This window comes from Centruroides vittatus, unplaced genomic scaffold, assembly GCF_030686945.1.
Source record: "Centruroides vittatus isolate TY-2023 unplaced genomic scaffold, ASM3068694v2 contig_134, whole genome shotgun sequence".
In the NCBI taxonomy this organism is placed as follows: Eukaryota; Metazoa; Arthropoda; class Arachnida; order Scorpiones; family Buthidae; genus Centruroides; species Centruroides vittatus.
In genome coordinates, this window is record NW_027120852.1 from 934,739 (window position 1) to 948,481 (window position 13,743).

Here is a 13,743-nt window from a genome sequence, read left to right on the forward strand (position 1 = left end):
TTGTTATATGTTCATTTCCTTTTATCTGGTGGTGTTAATTGCATTCCCAGCTAAAGTGATTCTCACTCTGCTATTTTGTACTTAAAATTAATTTTTGACCCCAAGAAATTTTCATCCCTTGGAACAAAAAATTTTTGTTGAGAAACAGTGCTCTAGATCAATTTTTCAACTTTTAATTCCTGGAATTCTATAGAGAAGTTCTAATAGTTTACAAAACATTATAATCCAAAGAAATTGATGAAATCATAAAAGTTTAATTAAAATTCTAATTTAGAATAAATATATGTACTTTTATTAAAATATAAAAAGTAATAATCTGTATAATCAGAATCATTTAACAATCACTATTACAGCAGAGTGTTGTTTATCCGAATGAGTTGGGGACTGGGGTTGTTCGGATAACCAATTAGGTACAAAAAATATATTAACCTGTCCGATGTTGAAATTTTTCTCCATTGCGTGTCGCTTCGTGTCGAATTTTCGTCGATGTTAAGCCTAACGTAAACTTTTTAAAATAATAATCGTGGCTATTGTATCGTTAAAAATTATTTCTTTATTTTGTACAAACAAAATAAATATATTGAAAAATATAAAAACAAAAAAAATTTATACTTTAGAAGTTAATCTAGAATCAAAAACGTTTGATTCGGCACGTCACAGTCCGACTGGAAAGCTTTCGGTTGATCGGCTTTTGGATGAACGATGCTCTACTGTACTACTACTCACAAATTGAAGTGGCAATTGTGATTTTAAAGATTACATAGGTCACATTCAATGATGACACTGAAAAATATTTTTAATTTCTTCATATGTGATATATTTTAAAAGCAATATCCAATGATTAATCAGTTCAGCAGTTAAGTGCATTTATTTTTTGAGCTATCCTTGATCATAATTTTTCTGGCAGTTGTGATAAAGTAAGCTTATCTGCAATAGTTCTTTGGTTACAAAATGTTGTACAAGAAACTCAATTCACTGACTGGATGCTACTGTCACAGTGAAGATTTTCCTAACAATGAATTTTGGAGCTCCTTGAATGTTCCATTTTTAAATATTAAATCTAAATATAATTATAATATTAAATTTAATATATAGTTATTTCTATTTGCCCTTTAGTTTGAAAGTCTTGAGTAAACACTTAGCTTGTTTATAGGATAAGTTGTCATTGATTTTACTTAAATATTTAAGTTTGCTTGACTGTTTCATAATAAACATTCTTCTATGCACAACCATAATAAATATTTTTATTTTAAACAAGCTACATTGAAATTGGCTAGTGTAGTCATTCACCATCGTTGGGTGATCACATCTTAGATGTAAATTGAAATTTCAGCAATATTCTTAAAAATCATAAGTCAGGAATAATCGCTGATATTACATTTATTGGCATAACACATTACATTATTATATGTATTATGGCTTTAAGATAGCCTTTTAATATCAGACTTATTAAACTTTCTTTCGTGTGCATATACTTCATTATTGGATGCATTTCAGAACAAATCTCACATCACCCATTATATAGGATGAATCACTGACAATTAGACATCTTTAAGTAATAACTTATACTATAACTTACTATAAAAGAACATTTTTTAATACAAAGAAAACACAAAACCAATCTAATGTTCTTTGTAAAATCTCATGCATATAAAGTCAGCAATACGTTATTTATCACATCTCTAAAAGCCATATATATTGATAAATTCTTCAATACATCTAATGACTGCAGACAAACTGCCAAAAATTTACACATAACTGTTAACCTTTTTGCCACATCCTCTTCTTAAATTGTACTTTTCTAACTACTCTCTCTATTAGCTAAATATGTGTACCACAAAATGCGTAATTGCAATCTCTTATCATCATTACTTTTTTCATTATTCTTGAGTTTTAATTATTTCCAAATGTTCATACGATTTTCTCTTAAATTTATTTATTTTTTTTTTCCTTCTATTTTTTTATTAAGAGAAGACTGTATGAACATTTGGAAATAATTAAAATCAAGAATAATGGAAAAAGTAATGATGATAATAGATTGCAATTACGCAATTCGTGATGTGCATATTTAACCATTAGAGTAGTAGTTGAAAAAGCACAATTTAAGAAGAGGGTATGGCAAAAACAGTAACAAGTTTGTTAAAATTTTTGGCAGTTTGTGTTCAGTGAGTAGCTGAATTAAAGAATTTATCAATGTATATGGCTTTTAGAGGTGATAAATAATGTATTGTCAACTTTATATGCATGAGATTTTATAGAGAACAAGTTCGGTTTTCTGTTTTTTTTTTTTTGTATTAAAAAATGTTCTTTTATAATAAGCTATAATGTTAATTATTACTTAAAGATGTCTAATTGTCAGTGATTTATTCTGACAATGATATAATAACTGATAAGGGACTTGCTTTGAAATGCATTCCATAACAAAGTAAAATTTCTGTTTTCTTTCCTATATGTATAATTTCTTTTCATTTATCTGTCTCCTTATGTTGGTGTAATAAGTCTGATATTAAAATGCTGTCGTAAAGCAATATAACATATAATAATAAACAATCAGACAAGTAGTAGTTTCAGAAACATATTATACTAGCTAATGTACCTAATGATGCTCAGGTTATCTTCAGAAAATATGGAACAACTGGGTTATTTCAGTTGAGATGAAAAGATTGCAAAAGCTTATTTATACAATATTTATAAACTATGTAGGTTTGTATGTATAGTGTGTAAAAATAGAATTAATAAAATCTAATAAAAAGTTATTAATACACAACTTCGGTTATTCTGCATAAGGGTGGCAATTCATTTTGATGCAGCTCTGTTGAACAGGTTCCAAAATGACATGTGGTTCTGTTAAACATTACTACACATGATAGTTGGTGACTGTTTACATTTAATAATTGTTTCTGTTACTGACACAAATCAGGATTTTGAAGCAGGAGCCCTTGATTGTGGCTCTGACTCCATGAATCCTGATTTTGTTTTTAAGTGCAGTTGTTTGAGATAGCAGTAATTTATTCAAACCATTTTACTTTGTTAATTTATTTATAATCAGTTTTTATTATTTTATATAAATAATAGAAATAGATCTTTGATCATATATAATAATATGTAATTTTAGCATTATTCTCATGTATATATATTATGCAATATAATTAAAGAATAAATCATAGAAAAGAAAACGATATACCAATAAATAATTAACCAATAACTACTATTCACTGGTTATTTACCATCATTACACCTGCACGTGACTGGAAAGTGGTTCAGTCTGTTTTTACAGTTGCCAGTTTATATTAGAAAGGTTATAATGGTACTTAACATATTAACAAAACTTAATATCAATAAACCTTAAATCCAGTAAACACACATTTTTTGTTGGATTTAAGATTTATTGATATTATTTTTGGTAATTATATCCAGTTTTTGGAGTTTTCATTTTAAACAAAATTAACATTGAAACAATTTAGTTGTTATTTAAAAGATACCAATTATTGTCCTTATTATAGTATTATCAATTACAGTTAATATAAATTAATTTTGTTTAGTTCTGAAAAATAACCAGGATATGCCAGGAGTGTATCCTTAGTAGTAGTCAGAAATATAAGTTATTAGAGAACTTTTGGTTACGTTTACGAGTATTTTTAAATATTTGCAAAGTGTAAAGCTAAGAACTTTCTAAGAAATAGTGAAAGAAATTAACACCTAAGCCCCTAAAAAAGAAAATGGAACTGGAATTAAGAATTTTTTAAAGACTATATGGTTCTCGAGTTCCACAAAAATGAAAGCTCCAATTGGCTGCAAGGCCCTGTCATTGTTTTCTTTTGATCCTTTCTTAATAAGATAAATTTTGTTTTATTTATGTATCTTTGTATAGACTCATTTCATTGTATTTTATGGAAATATTTGCAAAGGTTACATAAATCTCTCTTAAACGACGAAAGATATATGAAACTGTAAGCACTAAGTTTTGGCTCTAAGGAGGACTTATCACAAACTATTGACATAGTTGTAGTCGTAGTGATTACTCAGACTATATCAATAGTGTGTAATATGTCCTCCATAGAGCCAAAACTTAGTGCTTATGGTTTCATATTGTAACATCAGGACAATAAGCAATTCATGAATGAAAGAAGTAATTCTTAGAAGAGCAGTCTGTAACAAAAGAGTTTAAAGTGGTATATTTCAAGGGAAAAATTATACTTTAAAAAAACATTGAAAGTAGATGGGAAATATTCCCATCTACTTCATTTTAATAAATTTATTATTAAAAATATTAATAAGATTTTATTAAAGAGGGAATATTTTTAAGGTCTTTTTAAGTAAATGTTTTCAAAATATTCACACATCATTATACTTTGTTGGAAGCGATATCACCGGATACGGCCAATGTAGTTTGAGACATCCATTAAACAGTAATGACACTGTGACCAATTTTAGTTAGTCACACATTGTTATTTTGATTGCATGTTCTTAATAATTAAATTGTTATAATAATTTTATATTTCCAAAAAAGTAGCCAAACACAAAGTTAAATGTGTTGTGGCATTTTCAGTTGCATATCAGTCTGTATACGGTGACATTAGATTCGTTTTCTGAAATAAACTCTTATGGCCATTTGAAAGAAATTTGCAGGCTTTCATGAATTTTTCTATAAAATACTTTAGAACAGGTTTGTATGAAAGTATATAAATAAAAAGATAAGTTCCCAAGAAAGTCGAGGAAAAAGTAGACAAAATTCAGTTATGTTGCCAATCTAAACACAAACGTGTCTAACATTTGTGTTTAGATTTGCAGTTCTTAGTGGAAATTTACACAAAGAAAAATTATAGAAAATTAAGGGGATGGTTTATGAGAAAATACTTCTAATCTTCAATGCCTACAAATGGTGTACTTTATGTTACAAACATTTTACTAAGTGACAAACTTTGGTTCTGTGGATAAATAAATAAAAAAGATGTTATTGTGAGAAAGACATTTGGGTGAATTCTGAAGCAAATTACACAAAATGTTTATGGTGTTTGTGTCATCTTACAGCACTGTTTATGCAATACAAATTTTGACCATAAAAATAAAGGATTGTTATGAACTTTGTTTGTTTAGAATTTCAGATGTTATCTACTAAGTCTATAGTAATTAAATGTTTGGGATTTTAAGTGTTTCTCAATATGTAGGACAGTAATAAGTGGGGCTGACTCGTGGCTATGCCCAAGTTCGACTTGCATCATCACAAATTCCTTTCATTTTGTTGCCCAGTACTATTAAAATAGTACTAAAATACTAATTGTGTAAATTGAATAAAAACTACTGCTGTACTGTTGTCAATTATTTTCAAGTAGGAGACTGTGTCCTACAATATTTTTTACATTGTCAAATGTAACAATCCTGCTGTCAAGAGTAGTAAGATCTTTACTGAAAATCAGTTGAAGATTTCAGTTAAATTTAATCTTGACTTGAATTTTTAATTCTTTATTTTACTTGTATTTTATTCATTGTTTGCTTATGCCATTTTGTTATTTTATATTTTGTTTGTTTGAGATACTAAAAACACTTTTATTTTTCAGCAATGAATTTACTGTATTAAAAATGCTTTTGGCCTGTTTTTTTGCTTGCTTGTATGATATTTGAAAACTGCCAATTAGCCATGATGATATTTATTAAGCAAATTAATTAAATAAAATTTAATTATAATTAAGTTGTGTTTTGCATTAATACATAATTGAGCAACAAAATAAATTTACTACATGTTTATACAGTATATTTATTGAATAGTGGTTTTGTTTAATCCTCTTAGTATAAAAATTTATTACATTGTCAGTAGTGCATGACAATAGGATTAATAGGATGTTGTTGCAACTGTGTCTGTATATAAAACAATGGGTGCATTCAGCAAACCTGCAATGCTCCAGAGTAAAGTGACTGGCCGAACTAAATTAGTCTTACAAGCCGTCACTTTCTCAAAGCAGTCTGCCATCGTTTTTGACGGATACTTATTTTGCCACATTAAAATGCTTTAGTAAGGCACGTTTTTATGTTCTGTTGTGTTTAAAAATGGATGAAAACATAAATTTAAAATTCAAAAACAATCTTTAGGTATAACTGTAAGGATGGAAGAACAAGAGAGAATTACAAACACACAAATATTTCTGTACAAGTGTTCATTAGGCCTTGGTTCCAAATCACTACTTTGACATCTGTCGGCCAAGGAACCGAACACGTCTAGCCAATCTTATGGAGCTACATGCTTTCTGTTCACCAAATACACCCATTATAAATCTTTCAGAAGAAGTCTATTGGTTATCTGTTGCACATGTTACAAACTTTGTGGAAACTATGGTAATAATATGGATTGTAAATAATATCTATAGTGCTTTTCTTGTTAATTATAATATTCTTAAATATGAAATTTTGGAAAGGACTGTCTGCCAAAATATTGATGCCAAGCAGTTAATTCTGGATATCCACTGATCTACATTTATGGGAACTGTTTTGAGCTATCTTGATTTTTCAGAAAAATAATTCTCATTGCATCAAACTTAGAAGGTTATTTACAAAATACATTTAATTTTAGCCATTGATTTTGACAGCTTGTTAGATATTTTGATCCAAAACCTGCTTGAAAGTAATTTCTAAGGATCATTTTATTGTGCTATAAATGAATAGATTTAATTTTGGAACTATTTAACTGCAGCAATAAATTTTTCTATACTTATACAATATTGTAGTCAGAAGTGTGAAATACGAGCGGAAGGCAATTTTGCACGGAGTTGGAATTAGTAAAAGTAAGTCAGTTCTAACTTCAATATAAGTTCATACATACTATATTTACTCACATACAAGATGACCTTGCATATAGGACAAAGTGTGATTTTCAAGATCAAAATAAATAAAATTAGACTTATTAATACAATTCTAATTTTATTTCGTTTAATCACAAGTAAAATATCAAATGAACATAAATGCACACATTGTCCGGCAAAAATTACTGGCATTTTAAACTTTAAGGGAAAATCGATAACATAATTTGTTCACGTAAATCTGGACGATCGGGAACCTTTTTTTTTTTTTTTTTTTTCCTTGCCAATTCTCAACAGTCGAATCCACTATCCGTCGATTACACTAGAGTTTCTCCGAATTCTGATTTCCGAATAATCATCCGTTTTCACCCGGGAATGGATTAAAACTTATGTCGGACACCCACGTGATTTTTGGAATTTCGATTCGGAATTCGATTCAGTTTTGCCGTTCCTATTGTTATTCGTCTTTACTCCTGACAATATACGAGAACGATTCAAACGACCCAGATAAAATACTTATGTTTTTAAATACAAGAGGGTAAGCATCCGGTAAAAAATGCGAATACACAGTTCACAAAAATTATTTGCAAAAATGCAAAGAATCTTTTGCTCGTGCATATAGGACGACCTAGCAATTTGAAGCTGTGATAAATGAATAAAAACCTCGTCTTATACGTGAGTAAATATGGTAAGTTTTTATTATATTCCTTGTCGATTCACGCCGTGTCAATAAAATTTCTTAAGATATTAATCATCAAGTTTAGTTTATTTAGTATTACGGATACAAATCTAGCTTTTACAAAGAAGTCAGAAACTTTTAAGTGTGGGAGTTGGCAGATTTATGTCCTGCTCCCAAATTGTAAAAAATTTTAGTTTACATAGAGAAACTATTTGAAAGATGTAATGAAAAATTTTAAAGTAATCAAATATAGTTTTTCTATATTTTATACAAACAATTTAATTTTTTTATGAGATTTTGACTATTTTAAGTTGTTATATAAAACTACATGTATTTTTTTATATTAAAATAAGTAAATTTAAAATATATTAATAAATAATAAGCTAAATTCATTAGTTTTTTATTCAAATAAAATTATTTTCATAAATTTCACATGACACACAATATATATATATATATATATATATAATGTGAAACTCTGGGTGAAAAGAATGATTTATTATATTTTAGTTTGATTGTTGTTTGTCAATTGTTCAGAAGTTTTGTGTGCAAAATGATAATTTTTTTCTATAATTTTCTGTTTCTTTCTGTTTTTTTAAACTAAATTAACAAATGGAAAGAGATGTTAATAAATGTGCTTCTTCTCTTCTTGTACTGTGTTATTAATTTTAACGAAAAATATAATACTACTTTGTATCCTAAGAATATTTACCATTTATAAGCAAAGTGTTTTAATGTTTCCAAAAACAAAGTAAAATGTTCGTCTTTTTTTAAAATTAGCTTGAATGAAAAGGTTGATTGATTCTGTACACCAGCAGTTTGAGAATCATAGCTTTGATTCTGGTAAATGTGTCTTTGGAATATACGGTACTAATTTCTAGTGGCCTACAATTGAATTCTAATTACGAAAAAGATAAAATATTTAATAGTTGGAGTAATAAAGAACATATTTGCAATATTGGAAGAACACCAAGTATAGTTACAAAGTAATATCTAAAACTGAAACGAACATCACTTTAATTATTTTGAAATTCCTGCCTTTAAACTATTCTTTAAATGCTTATATTTAATGGTAGGTTCTCGGTGGAAATTGAGACAGAGGTAATATAACTATAGCAGAAAAGAAACAGAAATTGCCACCTGTTTTACATTGTGTCTAATTTCAGTTTCCCGTATTCTGTCGCGAGATCTAATTTATTATACAAGCGAGACTTCTACAAATGCCTCTAAATTGATTTTACACTTTCTATTATCATTTTTTGCCATTTTAAATTTCTTACCGCAAGTTGAAACTGGCATAAATGCGCCCGATCTAATGACATACTAGTTTGTCGCTGTCGGTCGGTTGCCGAAAAGTTAAAATTTTCTCAATTTTCTTCGGCAGAACTTTGTCACTTTCCGTTTCTGTCTTTATTTTTGCTTCAGAAACGATGTCAAATCCCTAAACTATCAGTCATTCGGAGAATCCTAGACCCGAATTTCACTCCATCATAAAATAGTCAGCGTCTCTGTTAATTACGGTTTTAGAAAATGAAATTTTACTATATACTGTGTACAAAGTAGCAATTAAATACGGGCTAATTAGAGGAATAGTTTTTATGACTACTAGTATACAGGTATACCTGGAGTTACGTCGTTTGTCAAAAAAGTATACGGAAAAATAAAAATCGAATTTAAGTCATTTTATTCGACTTTACATCCGTCCGCCACAAATACTGAAGTCGTAATATGACTAGGATAGCGTTAAAAGCACAAAATTATATTAAAATATGTATATTTACCGTAAATAGTAATATAATCATCATAAATCCTAGAGAACGAAACACGAAAACATCTGTTTCTGTGTCGTCTTATTTAGCGATCTTTAAGTGCTCATTATTGGCGTTTTTCCGCCTCTCCTGGAACCAATTACCGACGTAAGGCGAGGTATACCTGTATTTATCATTTTAGAGGAAAAACGCTTCTAGAAGTACAGGAGAGAGCGATTCACAAGCTTGGCAGCATCCTTAGTCGATCATCATAAATTTATTATGATTTTTCATTTTGAATGCAAATAATATATCTGCCTATTATTTAATATCGTCTTACGCCTTACTCTGAAATGTTTGTTCGATATCAAAAAATCAATGCAGTTCAAATCTACGTTGACACATCGAAATTCGTCACAGAAAATTCTTTTTTAAATGTGATCTCGAGCCCTTGATACTTTTAATTGCGTAATTTGATTTTTATTAAAATATGCAATGGCCATACACTTAACGTAGGTTATCCTATTGATTTAAATCATCTTTGTATTATGTTAGCGGCGGTTAAATATTGATTAGAATCGTCATCCGAAGATTCTAAATCGACCTCTTCCACTTGTCCCCAATTGAAAAATATTTCTGTTGGTCTCCGATGATAATGAAATGGTAAATATTTTGTTAAATAGGCTGTATTTATTGATAATTTTTAGTAAAATTATTAATAAATTTGATAACAGACAATAAAGCTGTCTTTCAAATGCTTTCTTTTTGTCTTAAACCCCTTTTTTGCACGAAATTACTTTATTAAACAAATATTTCTCAAAAATTGCGACTTTAATTTGCTATTATCATATCTGTTTGGAATATTCTTCTTCATTAAGAAGGTGAATAACTAAAGGAATTTTACAGATTTGGGGTAATAAATGAACTAGTATATGAGGAGGAATACATCTGAATAATATTGTGTTGCTTAAGTTTAATATAATATTGTAATAGAAAGAAGTGTACCAAGACAATTTTTGAATTGATAATTAATAAATAAGCCCATTAGTTGTTAAAAAATATAAACGTAAGATTTTCTAATTCCACGTTTTTGCTGGGGGAGAGAGTTTAAATAGTTCTCGTATGTATTTAATTCCGGAAAGTCCTACCCGCATTCTACCAATTGCAGAATTCTCTGGGCCAAGTTTGAATCGAGAAAGTAAGATAAGCCGACACAATCCCCCTACGACGGAAACTTCCGGTGTATTATTTAACTACGCACCACCAAAGCGTTACACTCGCGATACGTGCCTGCGCGTAATATCGACGCGTTAACGAGCATTTTACACGCCTCTTCGGTTAAATGGCACCGGTAGAATCATATTCTCTCTCAGTGACCGAGAAATAAGATAGATAAGGCGACTTTCAATCGACCCGTACTTTAAAATTGCCACTTTACGCGTAAGCGATAACAATGGGTCTAATCGTTAAATTTCAGACGTTTAATTAAAGGTAATTCGAACCGGTTGGTAGAATTGGGTATTGGTGTTAGAAAATTAAGTAAAATCTCGCTTGGAAGTTCTCTAGTCACTAATCGAATAAAAAACACCAGAACTTTTAATATTCTCCTGCTCTTATATATAACACAGGAAAGTATGGCGATCGGTCAAAAAAATGACCCAAAAGATATTTACGGGACAGCTCGAAACGTCGTGAAATATAAAATAAAATAAATAAATTCGGAGGTAATTTCTGTGTGTATGGAATGTTTGTGTGTGTTAGGACACGTTTTAGTTCACCCTGTTCGAAGTTTAAATTAATAACTCCCGTGGTTTTTGAGAAAAATTACTGAAATTTTGCAGGGAGATTTGTTTGTTGGGAGATCGATGCTGTTAAATTTGGTGATTAAAGGTCGGGGGTGAGTGGATAGAGGTGGTCGTGTGTATCTCCAGTAAGACCGGACTTATGAAGATTTTACTCGTTTGTTAGCATTTACAATGTTTTATAAAACTCATCCGTACCCTCGAAATTAAGCCTTTTGCTATTTTATAATAGTTAAAAATATAAAAAGACTTTAATAAAATATGATAACGGATGGCGCCACCAAATGTTGCCGGGAAAGTTAAGCAACTGGTTCCTGGATTTTTTATATTAAGAAATCGATTTTAAGGCCGAACGAGCATAAATCGAAGCGTGAAAACACGATTTCTCCGATCGGAACGTTGTTTTGTGTCATTTAAAATCTTTTCTTTCGGAAATTAAAATTCGAAATAATCAGTCAAATTGGGCATTTTAGAAGACTTGCGTCACAATCCCCGCTTTTAAATCACTATCGAGTTTTTTACGTATAAAATTGCTGATAATTTTACATACATGTAACTATAAAACCCGAAATTACAACACTGGAAGGGTGATGAATCGGAGTTCGATTTCCCGTGGCTGGCTTGACGACGACGTAAAAAAGGGGGACGTATATCAAAGCGATATATCGTCACTCGGCCACGTTATACGATATCATACTTGTTATTCTCCGGACGTCCCATATTAATCGTTATTGAGAATGACCTTCTCCGACTTACTCTTGGTAGATTTTCGATTTTCCACACGAAATTTTATACTTTACTTACGATAAATACGTAATTAACATAAACCCCGTCCCTGGTTACCTTTGTTCTCAAATACTTACGTATCTCCGTTGTTCCAAATTATCTCGTGTTGTTTCAGCTGTGCCGGAAATAGATTTTATTTTAATTTTTTTCTCCATTTTCCTATTGTTAACGTTGTGTCAGGGATTTGTAGCCCGCGTTTCTCTCGATTTACTCGTCTTTCTAATAATTGTTTCTGCTTTTGATAGTGTGATTAATCGACCTTTACTTTCGAAATTGCTCTTCTTCGAAAATAAATAATTTCTTTTACAGTACTTTCGTTTTTATTGTTACGTGATATCTTCCTTTGTGTTGCTGTTTATTCGTGACGTCATAGTGGATGGTTGGAGTTGATTGGAATAGAATTTGGAGAACTGTCCGAACCGAACCTCAATTTATGACGGAGCCTGTGGGACTCGGGGTTCGATTTTCGTAATCAACCAAGCTCTTCCATTCTTCCCTCCAAATTCTGCAGTTTTGCAGAAAAAAGAAATTGCAAATTTTGCAGTTTTGTCGCAAACGTACCGACTTTTCGGTTAAATTACTTTATTTTACGATCAAACTTCGATTTAGTGCCACTATTTGTTCGCCTCTAAAATTAGCACTAAATCGAAACGTTTCAAATATTAATACCGGCGTAATAATTAGTGATAACAGTATTGTTTGCAATGCAAAATTATAATTTAGAAATCGGTGGATACCGAAGGATTCTCTAATATTGAGATTCGTTTACTGGCACTGTTTAAGAAGATGATACATCGAAGTTCGACTGTAATAAAGTTATACATAGTCTTTCAGTCGATTTTTGTGTCGTTTTGTTCGTTCTGATCGGTTGTAGGTTGGTTAAAAGGGGGCAAGGTAAGATAGATACGCTTGCCACATGCATAATAGTAGAAAATAGGCTATATTATCGGTCGATCGTTATCCACTGCCGTAAACTGTGATCGTATAAGCGAAGACAGAATGTAATTTCGAAGGTATTCGTGCGATAATCCGGGACAGAAGTTTAACAAAAGACAAAACGCGCGTGGAATCGGTAAGGACTCTCGTCCGGTGCCAAATTTCGTAAACGTACCCGACGAAAATTGCATTTACGTCGGATCCGTTTAATAACGAAATCAATCCGCCATTCGTACTCACCCCTTTAATTCGGATACGGCGTCGGTAAAACGATTGACGTGGAGCCATCCCGTGTCTTAATGTGACGTAAAAATAAAAATTTTCGAAGTCGTAATCAAGCGAAAATCTTTCCGTCAGTCTATGGATTCGGTAATTAAAAATAAGCGGAAAAATTGCTTTTTTTTTCTTTTTAATCATCACTTTCGCGCCAGTTTGCGCTCCGGCTCGATCGGAAAGCCGCGATTAAGGAGCGAACTCTTCTCTATTTTCACCTCTTTCGTAGAAACTAAGGATAAACGAAGTTTCCGAAAGGTTCGAACTTGTTTTATTTTCGGGTTTCTGCAGAATTTCTCTTTAATCGAACGTTCTAATAATCCGCAATACTCTACCGCTCTACTGCATATTGTATTTAAGCGTGTAGGAATTTGTGCCTAAATTGCGATAAATCTACGAAAAAACCACCGGTCTACGATAATTAATTAAAAATGTGGGAAAATTTCTCGTATTTTTTGCCATTTTTCTCCCTTTCTCTTTCTCTCGATAATTTCTGTTAATAAGTGGGAAATCGATGAAGACACTTATCGTGATTTGCTCGATAAATCGATAAATTGCGCACGAAAGGAAGATTTCTCCTTCGATTTCCTTTCAGAAATGAATTTTCTTAATATTTAATTACGATTTGTCGCGCGATTGGGGAAAATGTGCTTGTTTGCCGGCGTGGAGAAGCAACTTTAACAGAAATTGGCGTGAATTCGGGGGTTAGCGTCGTTAAACGCGGGGAA

The 13,743-nt window shown here is 30.9% G+C and overlaps 1 protein-coding gene across 1 annotated transcript in view; it reads left to right on the top strand.

The window, feature by feature from the left end:
• Window positions 1-13,743, top strand: part of LOC136990773 (protein AF-9-like) — a 74,078-nt gene that overhangs the window by 27,440 nt on the left and 32,895 nt on the right.